Source organism: Condylostylus longicornis, unplaced genomic scaffold (genome assembly GCF_029603195.1).
Source record: "Condylostylus longicornis isolate FDR11 unplaced genomic scaffold, ASM2960319v2 ptg000002l, whole genome shotgun sequence".
Classification (NCBI taxonomy): Eukaryota; Metazoa; Arthropoda; class Insecta; order Diptera; family Dolichopodidae; genus Condylostylus; species Condylostylus longicornis.
Window position 1 is genome coordinate 873567 of NW_026577971.1, and position 24259 is coordinate 897825.

Genomic DNA, 24259 nt, shown 5'->3' on the forward strand with positions numbered 1-24259 from the left:
ACTCGTGGTTTTGTTGAAATTTTTCTAATTTGATTGTAATTTAAAATAATTAAGAATAATTACGAAAAAATATAAAAAAATTAAAAAAATTTTAATTGAAAATTAAATTTTTGTTTTTAAATTTTCATAAAAATTAGGCGTTTATTGTGGTTTTAAATTGTTCAAGAATTGGAAGATTTTTAAAATGTTTTTAAAGAAATCAAGAATTTGAGAATAAAAATAAAGGTAAACAAAAAATGTGTTATTTGATTACTAAGCTAATTCAAAAGTTCCCTGAAAAGTAGAGAAAAAAAAAAACAAAAACAAATTTACTTGGGATTAAAAAACGCAAGTCATTAATTTTCAAAAGGATTAAAAAGGATTAATAAAAATTTGTCGAAGATTTCATAGTAAGTAATTGAAAATTTTTGCTTTTCTTTTCTTGGTATTTTCATCTGGCTTAGATCTCATTTCCATCGACACTTTTTTTTTTTATAAAAATCAATAAAATTTTTTAAAACAATATTCAAAAGTGTTGAAATTATTTTGTTAACGTCTTAATTTTATTTGTTAATTAATTATGTATGTCAATTATAGCAGAGTTGATATTTTCCTACTAAAAATTTAATTTTTAATTAATTTTGAACATTTATTAATTTTACAAGAAAATAATTACGTAGATGTGTAAAAAGCAATATGTACATATTTACATGAACCAATTGTCCATGACTGTTTCATTTTAAAGAGATTGACAATACTCTGGAGACCTCATTTCTTTAATTGAACATACATACATGTAAGCATTGACATTTTACAAAGTAAAGTACTTCAAGTATGTTTTTCAAAATAAAATTAATTAATAGAACAACGCGTAAATGTATTTATACTAAAAAATTAACCATAGAGGGAATTAAGAATATAGACTAATTGGTTTTCAAACTTTTTTCATATTGCGGAACTAAGAAATTTATTTGAAATTTTATAATCCTTAAAGTTTCATAAAGAAAATAATAATTTTTTTATTGTAATAATGCAATTTGTTATGTCCGCATACATGTACTCCGTGCCGAAGAATGATATAAAAATTTTTAAAAATACAGCAAAACCTGTCTAATACGGAACGCCACGGGGCCAAAAAACTATTCCACTTAAGACAGATTTCCGTTAGCAATAGGTTTGTGAAAGACTTTTGACAGATTGGTAAAAAAATTATTTTGTTGAAGAGCGTAACTTTTCAAATTTACTAATGATTTTCTTCTTTTTCTTTTATTACTGTATACTTTTTTTTTAGTGTCAATGTATTTTTTCAATTCCTAAAATAACCAAAGTAAATTATTAAATATAATATAATTTAAAAAGAAAAAAAAATTTCAAACTTACTTATTGCAAATTAAAACATACAAATGTTCCGTTATAGACAGGTTTCCGTGTTAAGTTTTACTGTATTTTAATTTTTTTACATCAAATGCCATTTTAAATTGTCAAATTAGAAACAGTGCATTATATATCAAATAACGGTGTATTAATTGCATTTTAAGTTTCGTCAAAACACATCATAAACATACCCATGCACATGTATACCTAAAAAGAATTTGTTTTTTTCAATTTTTTCAGATTTTGTAAAATAATTTGACAAAAGCAAATTAATTAACTAAATAAAATAATGTAGGATTTTTTAAGAAAACCAAATAATTTTAAAAAAACTACATTTAGAAACTGTTTAACTTGATATTTTTGTTGGAAATGTACCAGAACTGAGCCGATTTTTATTAACTTATAATAATTAATAATTACAAATTAATTATTGAAAATAAAAAAGTGAAATTTCTTTCAAATACCAAAACTAAACTATCAAAATCGAAAATAAAAGTTCATGTTTTTTTTTTTTAAGTTTGAAAGCGTGGTTGTTTGAGAAATCTATAATTATATATGTAGATTTAATATATCAGCTTAATTCGCGTATTATTTTAGTAATATGATTGATTTTTAATATTACCTTAAGGTTAAAATTTTATTTAGAAAAAAATTTAACCTATTTTTCCGTTTATGGCATTTAAAGCTTTCATTTAATTTTAACTACATATGTATGTATGTATATGTATGTGTGTATGTATATCATTAATGAATTGGCATAGTTTCAGTTAAATGGAAAAAAAATTACAAAATAAATTTCATGTTATTTCTATTCTATCTCTGTTTAAATAACAACAATAATAATACCATGTTTATTTCCGCCAAATACAATTTTCATTGATCATAATTCATTAAGACGCTTAAGTCGTTTTCGGTTTTAGAGAAAATAAGTAATAATGATTTCGCGCCCATAAATGGTTTAATAATGGTTTTTTTTTATATTATTATAAATAATTTTTTCATAAATTTACAGTTCATAAAAAAATTAAAAAAATGGTCACAAGATTTTTAAGATAAGCTTAAATTTTTATTTTTGTCAATGAACCCTGTTGTGTATAATTGTTGTAAATTATGTATAAAATTTAATTGCAAATTTCTGAAGTATGTAAACTTACCAATATATTAATGGCAAGATTAAAAAAAAATTTTGGTTTTAATTGACTTTTATGACTTAATTAAAATGTTAACAGTATGTATGCAGGTATTTGGTTTGCAAAAAGAATGTTTATAAAATTGTGAATAAATTATGTAAGATTTCCTTAAAACCTTGATTTTGTAAAAAAAAATATAAGAAAATGAAAAAGAATAAGCAAATCAAATAAAATAATGAGAACAAAAGTGAAAATCGTGCTAAAATTGTCACGTTTCACACCATTTTGTGGATTTTTTTCTTTGCGTTTTTTTTCAATTTCAAAAATTTAACACCGGATTAAAAAAATTTCCAAATGTGTTTACTTACTACAAAACCAAAACAATAGTTAACATTTTTTTTTAAATTTTTTCTACAAAATCGATTTTTTTTTTATAGAGAAAACTTAAAATTAACAAAATTTCATTTAATTTTACAATCTGATGCAATTGTACTTTATCGCATTTTAAATTGATTGACCTTTCTCGTAAAAATTTGTGATATTTAAAAAATTACTTTCAAAAATCTTATTGGAATTTAAAGAAATTGCAATGGACTGGAATGAAGTTTTACTGTTACAGTTAAATTTATTTTAAGTTCCACGAGCTCAAGAAAGCACCCTGTTGTTTATTTAAGAAAACGGTTATGTTAGGTAGCTGCTTTGGTGTATTGTATTTTTATTTACTTTAGTGATGGGCAAGCCTGAAATGCAGTGTTGATACCTATCTAATATTGTCTGCTCTTTGGGAAAATTGAGTTGAGTCCGATCAGATTATAAGACGACATAATATACCTTCGACTATTTGATTGTGGTGTGTTGTACCGATGTATGTCTGTATTATATTTGAGTTAGTTTTTACGTTGTTATTTTCTACATGGAAGATTTTCTTCAATGACGGCTCCTTAATACGTATACTATTCTTTCCCATTCTATTTGATTTTGCTAATATATTGAGACGTATGCTTCCTTAGATAAATTTTTCTAAAAATTTTTAATTAAATAAAATTGAATATAGAAATTTTCGGTTTAAACAAATTTCTATTCTGAAATCAGGTATATTTAAAGATGCTTTTCATTTTATGAACCTTTAATTCTCATCTAAAATAAAGAATAAAAATTTCATGATTACTTTGAAAATAAAAATAGACATAAACACACCTGTTTTTAAAAATTTCAACCCGCATTCGAAAACTTTATTTTTCTTTTTCTTTTCACATAAAGCACCTACTTTTCAATATTTTTACTTTTTTTTTGTCTAATTTTTCATTTTTCTTGAAAATATTTTTAATATTTATTTCTTTCTATTTAAATTCAATTTATTGTCATTTTCAATTAACTTAAACCTTGTACTTCTTTTGAAGAACATATACAGAGATTTTGTACTTATATTTGTGCCTTAAAGTATAAGAACGAGTACAAGTACTCAAAACAGAAGTGTTTACAATATTTATTTAAAGCTTTTATATTTTTTTTTTATAGAAAAACGCCTTTTTCAACAAAACTTTTTTATATTTTTTACTTTCTTCAGAATAAAAAGAATAATTTTATTAAATTTTCATTTCTTACGTGTTTAAAGTAGATTTTAAGAAAGAATTGTTGATAACAAATACAAAATAATTCTCAGCTGTTGCTTATTTTCTTTAAAATATTTTTAAAATAATATTTTGGGTCTGAAAAAATCTAGAAAAAATTCAATAATAAAATGAATTACTTGATTAATTTCGAAGTAAACATTCTTAATTGCTCCGTGATATTTTGAAAATATTACAACATTGAAAGAAGAAGCATCAATTTTACTTTGAATCAAATTTGACATATTAAATATTGCTCCTTTGAAAGAACAATTGATTAGCCTTCCAATGAATTCACTTTTTTTTTAATTATTTCTAAATATTCCAAAAATGTTTACTACAAAATCATCATCACTTCCTTATTTCTTTCATAGACAGAAGAGTTTTCGTCCAGAATCTGTTTATAAACAGAATGATGATTTTCAGAGTACGCCAATAGTTAGAGAATTCTAAAAAAATTTTTTTCTAACCTTAACTTATGATGTCATAGCAAAGCTATAAATTCATTTGCCAAAGCCATAAAAGCAGTTTTTCTTATCAGAGGTAATGTTAATGTTTTGCTCTGAAACTTACTTATTTTTGCATTGGGAAACTACATATATGGAATGTGTTGTATTAAAATGGCGGTATCAATTTTACTAAAAGGTCTTTAATACTAAAAAATAAAGTTTTTCTTTCCAAAATCTTTATTTTTATCAAATTAGATAATTTTTTTCTTTGTTTTTTTCATTTTTTCCTTTTACAAAAAACTTTTTTAACCACCCTATATTCGGAAACCTATAAAATCCACTCCTCCTTTCGCTTTTTACAAACTGGTTTACTTGTAATGGTACCTCACCGTTTGGATAAGATTTTTGTCTATTGCAAACAGGAAGTATGTGATTTTATTTTGCCTTCATTTATTTGGTTTTCAAAAGATTTTTGAAAGAAATAAAGTGGAAGATGGGGGAGGGGGTGTAATCAAAAATGAAGGAAAGTTATTTTAGTATTTAATCCCCTTTGCCAAAAAGAAAAAGAACAAGTAAAAGTAAAAAAGAAAAACTGTCGTTGTTGCTTGTGACAGAAAACAATAATTTGAAAATAGGAAATTTTTGTTATATAAGGAAAAGGAGTAGAAATTTTTGTGATTTTCTGTGTAATATTGAAAAAAAAACTTTAAAAGTGTAATAACAATAACATGAGAATAAAGAATAAGAAAGTAAACAAAATGTTAAAAATAAACTGGAAAATTTTATGGTTATTCGTCAAAACTGCAAGGTTTGTTCCAAAAAATTTAATGCGTTTATAAAGTAATGGTAAATTCTTAAACGTCAAATTTTACAAAATCTGAGTTGTCTGAGTTTACGGATACTCTACTACGTTTTTACTCTCAGTCAAAGTTTAAATTCTTAAACGTTTATAAAAAGTCAATTAACCGTCAAAATTGTAGATTTTTTTTTTTACATGCAGACAGTCTGACGTAATTCAGTAAATAAATTTCATGTGTTGAGTGACTATCATTACGTTAAAAATAATATAAAAAATATTTTTATTGTTAATTTTTAATATGTAAGTATAAAATTATTTTAAATCTAAAAAAAAAATTTTTTTTTGTTTTGACGTTTACGGATGATCAAAATTCAAAGTCAATTACGGGTAAAAAGTTTACTAGATTTCTGTCCGTAAAAGTTTTAGTTTCAGACAGTTTGCAGACTAAAATCAAAATTTTGACGTTAAAGAATTTGCGGTAAAGCAAGATTATTTGACTTATTCTAAAAATCGCTTTAGCTGATTTTTTTAACATAGTATGACTTACAATCGGACATTCTAACTTATAGCTCCTGTTAAATATATGACTCATATATGTAGACATATTGTAGACTTTGTTTCAATCCACAATGCAAATCGATTTGTTAATTGCCGTGAAAGTTAGTATTAATTTATTAGGGAAATCACCGATCCTAAGTGAAATCACTAATAAATGCTAAAAACTATTCTGGACTACTTAAAGACTAAAAATTCGTAATATACGTGAAAAATTTTCTTATTGAATCCTGGAACGAGTACAAAAGAAGTAACAAATTCATAATACCTGATAAAAAATAAAACGGTGTTATATTTACAGGTGTAATAATGACAAAACAGAAAAATTCCTTTTGCTAAAGACTTTTAAAGTGACACATTTTGTTTTCTTTTTTGTTTTTTTACTGTTGTTTTTCCTTTTTTCAATATTCTGATTGAAATTTTATGTAATTTATGTTAAGAAATTTTCCAAAATTAAAGAAGAAAAAAACCCCGAATGTCTTAAGCGAAATTAAGATATTTTCGTTTTTTTTTTTGCAAAACACAAGATTAAAGTGGAATTATTTAAAGGTAAACGTTAATAATAATACTTTACGTAATAGAAGGGTAAAAGAGGATTTTGAAAAGGATTTGAATGGTTTTTAATTTTTTGTAAAATTTTTTGAAAAAAGTATTATGGGCGCTGAGGGGAACAAAGAAAAATTTGATTAAGTAATTTCTTATTTCGATTTTTAATATAAAATATTTTAATAAATATTAGAAAGCGATATAATTAGACGTATACTAACATATAAACTATATGTTACACTTTGTATACGAGCAACTAGTCTTTGGAAAAGTTAATCATAAAATATAGAAATGAAATTTCTTTAGGTGAAAAAATGTTGAAAATGAAAAATTTCACTTCTAAAGAGAAAATTATGTAAAAGAAATCCGACAATATTAAATATTCCATAAATTTTCAATAGGATAGTGATGTCGTCAACACCCACACTTCTACTTTGCTCTTCTATTGTTTTGAATTTTGTATTTAAAATATTAAAATTTTTTAAAAAAATATTTTGTTTTATTCATTTTGAATGACAAAATTTTTGAATATATTTTATAAAAAATGTTGTAGTAATAATAATTTCCTTTAAAGGCAGCCAACTACATCTAAATACCATTTGTACTGGTTTAGCTATTCACTAACAGCCGTGATATTTTATAATTGGTAAAACTTTTGTATCATGCTAATTGTGATTAATCGAACCCGTCAGTTGCAATGCGCAAATATAATAAACAGTGTACAATATGAATTTTTAAAATAAGGTACAAACCATTGGTTTCTCGATATACATATTAGAGATTTCTTGATTTAGAGTTTCAACTTGGAATGTAATGAATTTAAATTTGAAAAATATGTAAAATTGAAAATTTAAATTTATTTCCAGTTTGTAATTAAAATCGAAATTCAGCAGAGTAAGTCCTTTTATACTCATAAGAATTCTTTCGTTCTTTGAGTTATACTTAATCTGTTAGTCAAATATAAAAAATCTCAACTTTATTTTACATAATCGGTGTTATATTAGAATAATTATTAAATGCATACATCATTTTCGCAAAATTTCGCATAGGTCCTATTGCTTCTAAAAATAAGTATTAATATTAATAAACTATTTATGCATTTAGTTCAATTATGGGTTTGGAATTATTACAAAGACATATTGAGATGAGCAGACATAGTAACATAGAGCGTCTATGAAAATGCAAACAATTTCTTCCGCAAATCACTTATTATGTTTTCATTTAAGTTCATATTTATTTTATTTAATTGGAATATTTGGAAATATTCAACTGAATTTATGTATAGACAAAACACCAATGAATTACATGATTTGCATTCGTTTTTGATGTTAACCACATATAAATTTTCCAAATATTTTAATTTTTTTTCACTATATTAGCAGTTTTCAATTGAAAATTAATCAAAATAAATTGGGTTAATTTAAATTCTATAAAATTCAGGATTATTTTATATAATAAAATATTATATTAACGGTATACATAATAACTGTTATATGAATAATGAAAATATATTTATTATATTTGTATAACACATATAGTAGTATATGGAAATCAATTTAAAACCACAAAGGCAATGAAAAATAAATAAACTATTGGTAGGTACTTTTTATACCTAAAATACAAAAAAAAAAGCAAAAAAATAAATGTGGTAGTAGCAGCGCTTTATCAAAAGAAAAGAAGCGACAAATAATTTACAAATGAATACCTATATATACATATATATATTAAAATACACCACGATTCAAATAAAATTAAAATCCTTCATTAAAATACTCAACACACCTGTATAAATGTTAAATTTCAATTTTTAAAATAAATATTTCCTTTATACTTTCGTAATATTGCAATGTGATATCCAATTTCTATGCATTCATCATCATAAGTGCAGTATATTTGTGTCACCATTTTTATATGTATGCATTTTATATGCACCCTGATTATTTTTGTGCACATTGTGCTTTTATATGTATGATTACATAGAAACTGTGAATAGAAGATTATATTATATCTTTATACATAAATATTAAATTAAATTAAAATGAATTATTCTTTGTAGACTGTTAAGTATGGTGACATATGTGTTATTTTTAATGCAATTATTGCAACTTATTCATGAAATTAAAAATTCACTTGATTATTCACTTGTTACCAGTATCTCACAGAAATTAATGAATTATGAAAACAGAATGGTGTTCAAGGATTATTGAATGTATTTAATATACATAAATATAAAATTTTTTGAAATAAATTTATAAAAGATATTATAGACTTTGATCATTATTGTCATAAACGCATAATTTCATGATTGATAATAAAAATTATATAAATTCACATTCAATATGAAATATAATAAAAATGGCATGTGTTATAAAATCTTTTAGTACATTCTGGTAATGCTGCTTCATATTTACATGTATGATGACACTACTGTTAAATACTGAAACAAAAATTCTCTTTCTCTATGCATGAATTATTTATATTAAAATTTCAAAAGTAAAAGTTATTGTAAGGATATTAAATACGTTTGTATAATTGTATATAATGTTAAATGTTCATAGATTCTTTGTATTTAAATAATTCCTTTTATATAATTCTTTTATTTTTCAATGGAATAACATAAAAATTTTTTTGTCTAATGTCAAAAGCACAACATACCAAGCGGATAGATAATAAAAATATTCTTTTTCTATAATTTTACATCACAAAATTCAATCTAAAGTTTAATGTCCTCATTTTGATTGACTAAACATCATATAGGTGTATTTATATACATATGTACTTCCACATAAAAAAAGATTTTAAATCCGAATAATAAAATAGAATTTGTATTATACTGCGTTAGCTTTTAATATTATAACTAGGTCTTTAATACTTCGTTCATAATATTGAAAATTTAAAAATGTGAAGAAAATTTAAGCCTCTTGTATTATAAGTAAAACATTATATAAATTTAAATAACATTTCGTATTCTGATATCTTTTCAATAGATATGACTTGTGTTATTAATTCTCTTGAGCTAGGTCTTGGCCATATTTATTTTCAGACCTATTGTTTATGTTTACTCTGCTAACTTATTTATGATGAGTTGCATATTTTTGGGTGAGTGAGAGAGTCAGTAGAAAAACTTTATCGGCATATTCCAGGCTTTGTAATTTATGTGCAAGCAGCTGTCTGATTCCTTTGCGTAGTTATGCTACCTTGCAAACCAGATCGCGCCTCGTTTGATTGTATCGAAAGAACGTTCAAAGTCCACCAAAACTGCATACAGGGAGCTGTATCATTTTACTGATTCCTCGAATATTAATCTAATTGTGTTAGAGTGTTCAGTGGTCCAACTATCCTGTTATGTATTATGAAAATACTCCTTTTCCATATTCCTCTGCATAGACTTTAAAATTTTTGAAGAAAGTGTTTTGCATTCAAAAGTTTTTACATTTTTAAATGTATTGGATAATGGTACGATCAACCCTATGACTAATTTTACATAATACCCCCAAAAATCTTATTTTCCTTTTTTATAAATAAATGTTAAATTTAAAATGAAAATATTTTAAATATTAAATTTATTATTAAAAATGCAATATAAAAAACCACAAAAATAAAAATTTCTATAATACAATAAGCATTTATTTTAAACTTTTTCTATGAAAGCAACATGAAACTTCTATTTATACATATATAAGTATGTATCTCAGTTTTAGTGTAATTCTTCTCATTTACTATATTATTGTATATTATTGTATTACATAATAACATTATGAATGTGGTTATAACATTATATTATTAGCCCTAATGCTAAAAGATTACAAAAATTTTTCTTTGAAATTCAAAGAATTTCTACTCTAACTTTTGATTTGGAAACTATAGATAAAGTCAAACACTTTTCACATGTATAAACATAAAATAAATTCATTTTGGGATGCAGTTAACTTAATATTATCATGGAAAAAGTTTATTATTTTATTTTTGCTATAAACATTCATGTAAGTAAATGACATGCTATTAGAAATTTTTATTTTAAATGACGTATAGAACAAAAAAGCTCCATATTTTGTTTAGATATGAAATAAGAAATGTGAGAAAAGGATAAACAGTTTCGTATTCTTAAAATTAAAATAAATTGTACTAAATTTATACTTACGGTTGGGCTATAATATTAATGAAGCTTCAATTTTATTATTATTAATAACATGTCATGGCATTTATTAAGTGAGTGACATCAAAACAGCCTTCCATTAAATTTTTTTTGTTCCATGTTGTTCCCACGAGTAGCGTAGAAAAGTGTAGTACTAATGGCAGAGTTCGGTATACCAAGGGAACCTTTATTTAAACTGGAAGATGCCTGGTATTCAGAGTTCGCATATTAACGACTTAACTCCCACGTTGTCACGCAATCATCGCCAATGCTGTTCCACCTTGGCTTGACTTGAGACGCCTATCGTTAGCTGACGTATAGATATTATGCTGAAATTTTCTATTGTTTGCCATTAACGAATCAAAACAGCTTTCTCTGAACAACATCAAAAGAGCTTTCCATTTTATACTTTTTTTGTGCTTTTGACAGAGTAATTAAGAAACAGAAGTGTAAACTAACTCATCAAGTAAATCGTGAAATTGGCAAAGTTTTTTAGGAATGCTTAGCAACCAGTCATTGAAATAACTGAAATAAAAAATTTATAATAGAATAATCTTTATAATACTTTAGTAATATAATATTCTATAAAACTCAAGAAACTTATTACAACTATTATTACATTAAGTAAAATAATAACAATTTAATTGTATAGAATAGTTAAAATTTCATCTCCTTGTGTCTAAAAAAATGCACATTTGTAAAATAAACGAAAATTTTATTATAAAAAATTCCTTTGTGATTTTAAATTTAACGACAAATGCAAAAATATTTTAAAAATTTATTTTATTATCCTTTTGGGATGTTTTTTGTAATTTTTGAATAATCTCACCAAGTTTAAAAATTTCAAGTTTATTATTAAAATTTATAAAGATTTTGTAATCAGTGTGTTAAGAAAAAAAATAATTTTAGAAATTAAAAATTTAATAGTTTCCAATTTTGAACAAAATTCAAGGCTGTTTAAAATAGTTTTTCATAGTATCATAAAGTTAATGTTAGTTTAATCTAGTTAGAAAAACTAAAATTATATTAAATCTCACGTAAACGTCATTTAAAGGATATAATTTAAATTTTATTGAACTATTTATATTATTATAGTTCCAAGGAATTTTTAAGTAACTTTATAAACTAGAAAGAAAGTTTTTCGAATTTTCAATATTAACTAATGTTCAAAATTTAATCTTTAATAAGAAAATGAAATTTTGTGATTAATAAAAATTCGCTTAAGAATAGAATATGCAAAATTTGGATTTCGAAACTCGAATTTGCCCTAAAGAAGTCTTTAAAATTGTTTTTAGAAATTTTCATGATTTCTTAAAAAAAAATACACAAAACAATGTGCTATTCACAGTATTTCTAAATATTTTTCCAAAATATGATACGTAAGGTTTTAAACTCTAGTCTAACACAATCTTCTCGCAAAATATTAAAATTTTCCATTGGTTTCTTTATTACTTATCAGCTGTTATTACCTCAATTTCAACCGCTTACCGTAATTTTCCGCTTCTAGTTGCATATTTACTAATTTATTTCGTGAGATGTGTAAAGAATTAAAAATTATTTAAATAATTAAATTATTTAATACTAGAAAGTCATATCCAATTTTAAATAAATAAAGAATTTTATAGTATATTAAAACAATAAAGAAATTTTCTGGTACTCTATGCAATTTAAGCGTAGCAGTCGAAACAAAATTCACTTAAAACCATTGTTCTCACATATGGAGAGAAAACAGTATTAAATTTGAAAAAGAATAAAAAATAAATTCTAAATATTTTGTTTCTGTTATCTTTTTTATATAAAATAAATTATTTTCTTCATCCTTAGGATACTTATTGTTCGACAACAATATCCTATACATAACTTTCGTATGTTTTGTTGAATGTTCATATGTTATTTTTTTTTTATTATAAACATTTGCATCCTTTTACTCATCGTATAAATACACAACAATCCAAATAAATTCTAAATTCAATTAAAATGTTAAAAATTTTTCTTTAATTTTCATTATGTCCTTTTCTTTCCTCCACAAATTGTATGGGTACATGCAAGCAAATATAAAAAAATTGAAATTTAAAACCAGTTGCTGGAAATAAGTAAAAAAGAACAAAAAAAAAGAATCCAATTTATTTTCCAAAAAGTTTTTTTTTTTAAATTTTTGCTTTTTTTCATTATCCTGTTTTGTTTTATAACTTTTCTCTTTTCATTCGTGTTGATTTTTTTATTTTTATAGTTTGCAGTTTTTTTTTTTTAACTTTGAACTTTTTTAATTGCATCCTTCATTTGATAACTATTCCCGTAATTTACTAAAATAAAATGAACCAAAAAAAAAAGCAGTATGAATCGCAGGCAAAGGATAAGCACCCGAACAAATTATTTTTGTTATTTTTTCTTTTTATCGAAAAAAAAAAAAAAAAAATGCGGAAGTATTTTTGTTCTGTCAAGCTTACAAAAAATTTCTATCTGAACAAAAAATAAATTTGGTATTAAAATATTATTGTATACCCTAAGTAACATTAATCCATTTCAAATATTAGATTATCCTTGTTGTAATGCGAAAATATCGTAAAAAATTTCAACACTATATTTTAATATAAATAATAGTTTTGTTGTAATCCTATTTTCTATACATGTATTGAGAAAGCATTAAAAGGATCAAAAAGAGAATCAGCTGACAAAGAAACGAATAACCGATCGTTAATCCATTTATTTCCAAGTTAACCAATATTTCCATAAATTTTATGGTCACAGTTTATTTTACTGAAAAAATTAAAAAACAAAATTGTTCCTGTATCAGACAACATTCTAGACGAGCCGTTGTTGTGACGTGAAAATATCGCCCCAGGAAACATTATGGAAGTTCATTATTATCTAAAAACCGAAAAAATAATGATAAATGCATTTTTAAAAACTATTCACGTAAAGAAAATATCCCGTGAACAAAAAGTCCAAGTCTTATATGCATGACCCCAACTCAAGAGTTTTTATCTATATACTGGCTCTTTAGCATTCGTAAGGACAAAATTTTTCTGAACTGTTGAATCATTTCTTAGCATACTTGCTAGTACAGTATAATTATTCCACTTTTCGACCTGATTCCAATATTAATGTACATTGTATCTAAAATTTGATTGTTTTAAGTAAGAAATACATTCAATAGAAAATTCATAAGCAATACTTATGGCTCTGTACTTAATATTCTGTAGCACTAAGGAAAAATTTCGATTATAAGATGGTGAACACACACGTACATGCAATTATATAACCAAAGAGGTTACAATTCATTTTTTTTATTTACACCATTTTAAATTTAAAGAGAAACCAGTCTTTTTTATGTAAATTTCTTTACTATTTTTATAGTTTTTGTTATTTTCTTTTTGATTTTCTTATTGTTCTACCTTGGCTTTTATTTATTTCTATACTGATGGTTTCTTTAAAGTTTATGAAGTTCAAAATAATAATTTTTCTTTTTTTGTTTTTGGTGTGTAAGATAATAGTAAGGTGATTTTCAGCTTTTTTTCCGGAATTCCTATTCTATGTTAGTGAAAACTCTTTTATTTGGCTACTCGCAAAGTTCCATTTTTCTATTATATATGAGTGTCTATATACTTATTGTATATAGTTGCTTATCTAGATATTGTTGTGTGTTATAAAAGTTTTGGTGAAAAGACAAATTAAATTTAGTAGCTACTATATAAGAGAAGAGAATGAAAAACGGGAAAAATTTTTATATAAAATTATAAGGGTAATTAAAAAAAATTCTGTGGAGAAATTTTATTACAGGTGTGAATTTACATATTTTTTTGTATGGTGTAATTTTAAAATAGTATGCAGTTTTCCAACTAGAATTTTTATTAGAAAATAAAAGCATTTTTTAGCATTTTCCTTTTATTCTTTAGTTTTTTTTTAGAAAAGTTTCCAATTTTAAAAGAAGTTTGCTTTTAAAGAATAAATCATAGGAATTTAAAAAAATATATTTTAAATTTTTAAGAAAATTTGTTATAATAGTGATGACACGCAATTATGACAAGAAAAAATTAAGACAATTAAGCATAGTTGGGCAGCTGCGATATTCAAGAAGTAGAAACTACTGTATTTGTGATGACGGAAGAGTCATTAAGATTTAAAAATTAATCTTTGACAAAATAAAGTAAAATTTTACATGTCTGGTATACGATGTTAAGATTAAAGTACATACAAAAATTTTTCAGCAGCGAACATTAAATATAAGAATTTAAAACAATTTTATTATATCTCAAAAACTATACATAGTACAAGCGTGCATACAAATTTGCCATGTAACATTGAAAATATTTAAGTTATTTAATCGGTATTATTAACAACAAACTAAGCAGCAGTTTATATACTCTTGCAACTCATAGAATATATAATGCGCACCACAATGCAGTCACAGAGGTGACTAGTGCAACTCTATATTTGCTCTACAAAGTAAATATATTGTAATGCAAATAGAATTTAAAAAAAAAATGCTGCAGAACCAGTCACAATAAGCATATTTTTTAAAAAACGCGATAAATAAACAAAGTATACTGTTCATAACCCTTACCGACAATACAAAGTTATTAAATATTTTAAAATAAACCTTTTTTTTAATCGTTTAAGATCAAATCATAAAAAGAAAAACTCCCGCTCCTGCCTCTTCTCCCTTAAAATATATTACGTATGGGAAAAAGGATATTCTTCATATTCTCAAATTTTATTTTGATTTTCCCATGAGCTTCATCAAAAATGATCAATGATATAAAAGTGAAAATTCTTCAATCTTTTTCATTCTTCCCACCTAAAAATCACATATAATGTGAATAAAAAATTAAACCGCATATTCTCATAAAATGAACCAAAATTAAATTCACGACTTGTTTAAAAAAAATTATTATTATTACGCCCCCGTCCAACACTCTCTTCAATTTGTGTTTTCACTCCCGCCTAAAATTTATAGCCAAACATTAGTTCAATAATAAAAAATAAAATAGAAAAAAACAAAAAGAGAAAATAAAAATTCTTATACATTGTAATTTTGAAGAATAGAAAACCATTTAGTAAACATACATACTTACACATCTACATACATACTTAATATAAAAAGAATGATTTTTTTATATAAAAAAAAATTCTTTTGCACGCTCGACCATAAAATTACTTTAAGGATTCATCATCTATCCGAAAGACAAAGAAAACACAAATACATTGGAGTAAATTTCATTAAAAATTTTTAAAAGCAGTGGTGCAGCACGATGTAATTCATAGCTACTTTTAAAAGTTCAATTTTCATTAAATAACACTATTAATCCCCGGAATGGTTTGAAATAACTACCATTCACTTTTGGAGTAACTGGAATGCTATAGATTACATAGTTGAATTAATGAATTAGGAATGCTTTACGAATTTCTGTTTTTTTTTGCAATGGAAAGCTCATAGTGAGAACCACCAGCAAATTGTAGCTTGCGTAAGCAGATTTATAGGCTGGAGGGGAAAAAGATCCCATATGATATGGAACGGTATCTCGTCCGAAAGCACAATGTTCTGCCAATGAATTTTGTTTAATTACCATTCACAACGGAAATAAGATTGTGTTCTGAAAACTGGACTGTCTTAATGGAATGCTAGCATGAATTTACATGTCACTAGTATATTATTTATTGAAATTCCTTCCCTACATCCCTGTTTCAAATACTAAAAAAGATTATAAAATAAAATTTTCTCTTTAGCGAATTGAAGACAAAAGAAAACGTAAGGAATTTTATTTTTTTTTTCGCTATTTTTTATGAATCATTTTTTTCTGTTTTGTTTTTTCCCATATTTTATTATTTGTTCCGGTGATTACAGTGAAAAATCGTAAAAAATGTCGAAATTCTATTAAATTTCTAAAATAATAAAAATGAAAATTTTATAAAGAAAAACTCTTTTTCATAGTCATTAAAAAAAATCGAAATTCGAAATTTTCATCTCTTCTTTTTGTTCATAAGCTTATTGTTAATGCTATAAATTGATTAAACTCAGCAATACAGGGTGATAATAATAAAAATAGTAAAAATAATATTTTATGTTAAAAAAAAAAATTAATAAATGTAAAATGCATCTTATAAAATTAAATGAAATAATAAAATGAATTATTTATCGCTAAGGACAATTAATCCTGCTAATGCAAAGATGCTACCGAAAAATATAACGATCCCAAATTTATGAATTCATTAAATATAATGGGGTTTCTAAGTATTTTTTACTTGTATAATTAATTGAAAATTGTTTTTAATTAACTAGTCCTCTTGAAAAATCTTAAGCATTTGAATTTCAATAATTTTCAAAATTTAAACAAAAATCGTGAATCAGATCCATTTTTTTGGGAAATTCTAAATTTTTTATATATGAAAAAATTAATTTAATTTGCTAAAACACTCTTAATACTACTCTTTAATAAACTCCAAATTGAAGTAATTCTAACTTCCCCTAAGTAAAAAAGTGAAAGTACATTCTAATATAGCTAAGTTTTAATATAGCTTTCCAAAAATTTTAAGTTAATCTTTAAGAAAATCCTTGAAACAAAATAAAGCAAAAAAATATACCTAATATAATTTTAATTTTAAGTTATAGAGCTTCTTTTCTTCTTTTATTCCTGTAGGATTTTTAAATCAGCTAAATTGGAATATCCTTAAAATTGGTTTTTATTGCTCCATTGAGTATATACGAGGATGTAAAATAAAAATAAACAAATTTACACATAAAAAACAAAAAGTAGGCAAATTGTAAAAAAAAAAAGAACAACAAAAAATAAGCAAAGAGTGTAAATATTCGTACACCTGAATAAGAGGATACGACGCGACAAACATATATTATGCAAATTATATGTACCAATTATATAAACCAAGGATAACAACAAGAATCCCTATTTTAAATCCCCATTTTTTCTATCTCACTACCTTTCCTATCACTTTGTCTTTCTCTTCTCTTAACAAATAGCTTTTATTTTCTATTATCCTGCTCAATTCAACAACTGGAGACTTCTATAAAAAAAAACCCTAGTACAGTTATACAGGATTTCAATTGATTACCATTTATCTTTTACTTTTTTTTCTCTGTTTTCAATTTTTATACATATTTTTATTTTCTGCCTGTTTTTTTTCATTCCAGTGAAGCTAATTAATCCCAAAGGATATTTAATATCCACAAAAATATAATATAGAATGAAAAAACAGAAAAAAAATTCAGAACAACACGCCGTTTTAACTATTTGATTTTGATTCACGTTTTATTACTGTAAATTTGCGGAATTTCCCAATTAATGAGATTTTAGATTACATAATTTAAAAATCTCTGAATAGCAAAGGGAAAAAAATTCTATGAAATAAAAGTGACGGCAAAGCGAAAAAGAAAACAAGAAATTCAAAACTGTTCAGTTATTATAATAGCTACACCGAAAATAAAAATAAGACTAAAAAGTATAAAGAAAACATGGAAAAAATCCTTAATCAATATGAAAAAGAATTCAAAATTCCCTTATGGATTGAAATTATTCGGAAATGAAAGTGGATAAAAAAAGTGTAATTGTATTGTGTAATTTTCCCGATAAATTGTTACTTTCAATTAAGCATACCATTAAACAATATAGTATTGGTCCTTCAAGGCAATCATCTTAACTTCAAGACTTGAACTTGATCCCTTTTCTGACTAGACGGAATAAAAAATATATATTTCCAGTATTCTATGACTTAGCAAGGCTAAAAAAAAACATATTTAATTTCTAACATTAGTAAAAAAAAATAATGTAAAAAATTACCAAACTCTCTGCAGTATTTAATATTGTACAGCTCACAAAATATAAACAGTAAAAATCAGTAATTTCAAATATAGTTCTAAATATTCTTCTTCAATCAATTTAAATAATATTAAACCAAATCCACTGACTAAATCAACCGTCAAAAATGTTTATAGGGCTGTGCAAACTCAATTCGACATCTTGCCGCAAAAATATTCTGAATCCACCCTCTGCAGGATATAAATTCAACACCATACAAATATTATATAAATTGCTGGGGCAGACCAATGCTCCTCCTGGTGAAAAAAAACAAAAATATTATTTAGAAAATTATTCAACTTCCGGGAATATGACAGCATTAAAACGAAATAATATTAAGAAGAATTTTCAAAATAAAAGAAAAACAAATTAAAATGAATAAAAGCGAAAACTAAAAAAAATTTACAATATTCTATTTGTGCATACACATAAACATATGTTTTTTAGATTCTTAAAATTTAAAATTGAAAAAAAAAAGAATTTTAGCTAAATTAGAAATAATGAATTAAACGTGGTGCTACAAAGTACTATTTTCATTTTCATCTCATTGGTATTTTACCATGACCAGTCGATTTCTAAAATATATAAGAGCAGTTTTGTATGAGTAATATAATAAGAAATAAGTCTGTTGCTTTACTTTATTTCGAATTTTTTTCTAAATAAAATCATTTTGCATATGGCGTATTGTGGTATGCAGAAGACAATTTTTGTAATTATATTTATAGAATTCCTTTTTTTAGTGACGCTGTTTTAAATTAAAAAACTTAATAACCACTCTATTATTAACAACAATACTAATCTATAATTAACTACAATACACAACAATAATGTAAACATATTGCAAAAACATAAAGGAAGGAGAGCAATAAATGAAAACTATTTCCCATGGCGAGATTATTGGTATATTGGCTTCTTAAATACCATATCTTTGAATACTATCTAGACTAGAGAGAGTCCTTAGTGTGTATAGTTATGCCAATTTCAATTAACTATAGATAACATTATTTATAAATACTTAAATATTTTTATTTATTATTAATCACTAAGTTAATACCAAAAAAAAAAAAATTTATGCAATTTTCTCATTAATTTTAATTGATTTTAATTGAATTTTAATTATGTTTTATTCTTTTTTATTTCTTTTTAGGTAAAATCATCAATCATTTAATGAGATTAATTTTTTTTAAGGTAAATATATAATTAATGACTATAATTTTAATCTTCTTTTTAAAAATATATTCAATTTAAATTAAAAATTTGAATTAAATTCGAATAGTTTTGATGACAATCACATTTTTATGGTTGTTATAGGAATTTTTATATTGATTTGGATTCAGAATTTTATTGGAATGAATAGATTTTCTTTAATTTATTAAATTTATGTATTTATTACAGAACACCATTTAAATATTTGCATATATACATTAATATTCAAAAAATAATTAAAGCTAATATTTATAAAAATCCTCATAAAAAGTTGATTATAATTAATAACTCGTGTACTGATTGGTACATAAATTTTATAAATACAAACATATATGTATGTGTATGGAGTTACAAATTAATGCACATAATTACTTTATTATATAAGAATTTTCTCGAAATATTACAGTACTGGTAAATATTGTTCGTCTACTTGATTTTAATATGTGTATTTATTTATTTATAAGTAGAGTGCTGTTTGATACGCCATCCTTAAGCTTATTCTTATATACATAATTTATTATTATTTTAAATAAATTTATGAATTCATTACTAAAAAAAAGCAAATTTTGAAATTTAACTTAAGTTGAGACTGATTTTTAAGTTGACTTGACTTAAGAGTAGGCAAAAATGAGAGTAACGATGCAGTCCGACACATCAGAGCACATAGGTACTAAATAAGGATGAAGCGGAGGCTCAGTTTTAACTGAAAATTAGTGATTACATTCATTTATTGTTAGAAATTACAAAATATCAATCATTAGAAATCAGAAGTCAATATAATCCTATATATCCGAACACCTATGCGAAAACTCAATAATTTCGATAATAACTGTGAATATCAAATACATACATATATTTTTTTAATTGTTTGACGAAAAAACACTGTCACAAAAAATATTAACATTAATGTATGTTTATATTAAGTTTGGCACGAGGATTATAGAAAAAGTTTACATATCATCAATAATTTTGTCTTTTATTTGCTGAATAAACAAATTAAAAGGTCAGATGAAAATGAAAATTGTTTATTTTTTTTTTCTCTTCTTCTATTTATATTAATAATATCATCACATAAGCACAAGTTTAATATTATCCTCAAACATCCTTATTGTCTGCTTTTACAATTAATATACCTATGTCTATACATTTCTGTATTAATCTGTTTGTATATATATTTAATAATTTATCTGTTTTTATATCAATTGCTTTTATAATTCAGAGTAGATTAATAACCGAAGTATAAATTCTTTATCAAATCGTTTTGAAATAGCCTTAAAAAGAAAAGGACAAGAGAGGAAAAAAAATAATCCATCTTATCACTTTATTAAAAAAAAAATATTATCAATGTGAGCCCCCTACTCTCTCATGCATACTTTGTAGTTCACACACATATAACTATAATTGAACAATTCGAAACCCAAATTATACAATTCCTAAAACATCCTTCAAACCATCGATTAGATTATTTTTTTAAGAAAAAAATCATTCATTTTAATAAAATTCAGTTTGTCTGGGCTCAAGAGCTCAAATTATACTTCCGATATGAAGCTTTTTTAGTTATTATATATATTATAGGAACATAATAATATAATAGAAACTAAAAAGGACATTCATATACAAATTTTTTATAAATATTCTTGGATAAATTAATTGGTTGGGTATATTTCTATATATACTTTTCTTCTTATTATTAAAATGATTTGGGTCATCATAATTTTGCGACATAAAAAATAATGTATGATAATGATAATACTTTAAGGATAATCAATAAAGGATTATATACATAATATTATGTATATTTGAGGAATATAAATACATAAATAATCCAAATGTAATTTTTAAAATTCAATACAAATAAAAAAAAAATTTATATATACTTGTCTATACTTGTCTTATAGTCTTAATGTCCTTATAACACATTATTTAGCAGTTTAAAAATAGATAAATTTTAATCCAAAAAAAATAACTTAAAAATTTTGAATATAATCTGGAATTGCCTTCAATGATCTATTTCGGTAACAAATCAAACAAGTTTTGATATATTACTGAACTACCTATAAATTTTGTGTAGATTTCGTTTAGGCAGTGGACTTGTAACCGTACAAATTTTATGTCTTTTATGCCGCCAGAAATCGTAAATGTTATAGACAAAGTTTTCCAATTGTTGAAGAATTCTCATCCAATTCTTTTTAGATATATCCGGATCCGGAATATATCCGGATACACATACTTGAAACCAGAATAATTTAAAGGAGAGAGGAAGTCATGGAAAGAGCCCCATTAATCTATGGTTGACTGGGGTGTTCGGAACGGGAATTGTACATATCTCCTTACAAAAATCTACAATAAGTAAATTAAACATTTTTATTCTAATTACTTTCAAATACAATTAAATAACTAGTTTATGAACGGACAGTTTAAAGTTTTAATTAATGATTATTAATTTAAATTACATTAAATTCAAAATAAGATTATTTAAATAGTTTTCTATAATCGATTCAAAAAATTTGCGATTTTTCAGATTATCCAATTTTATATAGCAAGAAATTTCATCAACTAAAATCAAAAGTACATATTAAGTGATATTAATTCACACTTAATAGTATAATTATATAAAAATTCTTTTCATGATTGAATTCAATAATAATTATACCCAAGATAATAAAAAACAATATGTACGTGAACTACACTACAGTATCACTAACAAATGAAACAGTAAGTAATAAAATTTATTATACAATACAACACTCGTAAAAAACCCCAATATCCCGAACTACCTTTCAATATATTTTTTTAGCTTTTCAATGTATGTACCTCACATATTTAACTTATCATTTAGATTTTATTATATTTAAAACAGCACAAACACAATTTCTTCTTCAATTTTTGTTTAAAATAAAACCCAAAAATCGAAAAGAAATTTAATTATATTTTAATCGCGTAAATTATCAACTATAGTACACTTAATTTTATTATAATTTATAACATTATTACAAAGTGACTTCATTTAATTATTTATTTATTTATTATTTTTTTCAATCGATAAGTAGCAATATAAATTGAATATTAATGCATATACTTATTGCGTCAATAACACAACGAATAAAATTAATGGCAATCAATAAAAGTATATTAAAGAATATTAAAATGAACCCTTCGAAAATAATTGCAATTAACTCTTTATTCCTTCACGAGGACAATTTAAAAGAAATATAACAATGTAATGATTTTCTACAATAAAAAAAACATATGATTATTCAATCATCAATGGATTTCAGATTAATATTGAAAAGGATATTTTTAAAATTCACTCTGCTTTCTTTATAATATGAAGATAAAAAATAAATTACTTACTCGGATATTCCCTTATATTATAAAATATAGGGTAATAAAAATAATATTAAATAAATATTTAATAATATAAAAGTGGTTATGGGCTCACACGTATATTCTATTAAATGCTTGCACGCCTCTATATTGCCTTAATTCTTCAGTTCTTCACATATTTGTATGCATTATGTTTCACAGTTAATATTAAATATATACATACATATGTAACTTGCACACTCATATTATGTTTCTCTATGAGTGTTTACAACAATTTTGGCACTTATTTACACTTTTTATCAGACCATTTTGTAAATGAAGAAAAATTTTTGTTTTACCAATTAAATTTAATGTGTGGTCTCCTTCTTTCAATAACATCGAATATGAAAACCTAAAAATATGTTGTTCAAAATAATTTTCAATTGATTTATTTAATACATATTACCAACATTAGGATTACTGGTAAACCTTTCGGTTACCTACAAGTCTTCATCATTCTGAACGCATCTTTATTCATTTTAAATTAATTACTATATTTAGTCACAGTGTGATTCGGTTTTATTTTTCGGTTTTATTTTTCGGTGCCGCTTGTTTATTTCAAGTCCTATTGTTCTTTAGCATTTAGATGACGCTATTCACGAGAAATGTTTTATTTCCAATAAAACGTTTATTAAAATTAATTGTGAACATTACTGTCTGACTCAGATTCCTGCATATTAACCTCTAAACTCTCTTCTTGATATCGGCTTAATTCTATTCTTCGACTCGACCCCACTTTGTAGGTTAGGAATAAGATCACCCTAAGGCATAAATCAATCTCATCAAAGGATAACACATTCAGCCTTCTACTTTCTCTCCAGGATTTTATTATCGTATACAACATCTAGATATTTTATTTGCATTTTTCGTGTTACAAGCTCTTACACCTTAATTTTTATAGATTTTTTCTTTCATTGTCTTATTCAATTTGACGTGTGTATGTGTGGTGCATCTTTCATGTATAACCTCTTAATCGCCAATATTTTGGGAAGCATACAATGATGTATAAACTCGTTAACGTTTAAAAAATGATGTTCCTACAAATACATATGTACATATGTATATAAATATTAAAGAATATTTAAAATTATTTATTTTCATTTAAATATTTTGTACGTACTCATGGCTACCCGAAATAAGTCAAATTTTTCCAATCAGTCTAATTATTATACATAATAATACATTTGTTTTTATTTGCCAGTTTCATTTTATCGTCTTTCTTAATTGTATAAAATTTTTAATCAGCAAATTGTTGTTTGCTTATTTTGCTTGAAGTTTTTTTTTGACGGAAAAACATAA

General features: G+C 24.2%; 1 protein-coding gene and 1 long non-coding RNA gene across 5 annotated transcripts in view; one reads left to right on the forward strand and one right to left on the reverse strand.

The window, feature by feature from the left end:
• The first annotated feature begins 229 nt into the window (after positions 1 to 229).
• Positions 230 to 24259, forward strand: part of LOC129605822 (probable serine/threonine-protein kinase DDB_G0278509) — a 91057-nt gene continuing 67027 nt past the window's right edge. The window contains exons 1-2 of one of the 4 annotated variants that reach the window (XM_055515812.1): positions 230 to 389; positions 19536 to 19576. The gene's annotated coding sequence lies outside the window, so the exon portion shown is untranslated. The remainder of the gene's footprint in view (positions 390 to 19535; positions 19577 to 24259) is intronic. The other 3 variants (XM_055515808.1, XM_055515801.1, XM_055515793.1) reach the window with 3 other exon arrangements.
• LOC129605852 (uncharacterized) lies at positions 1154 to 18393 on the reverse strand. The gene is made up of 4 exons (XR_008696739.1): positions 18188 to 18393; positions 10584 to 11102; positions 1360 to 1560; positions 1154 to 1292 (listed from the first exon to the last, which is right to left on the reverse strand). It is a non-coding gene; the product is annotated as an uncharacterized LOC129605852 (long non-coding RNA).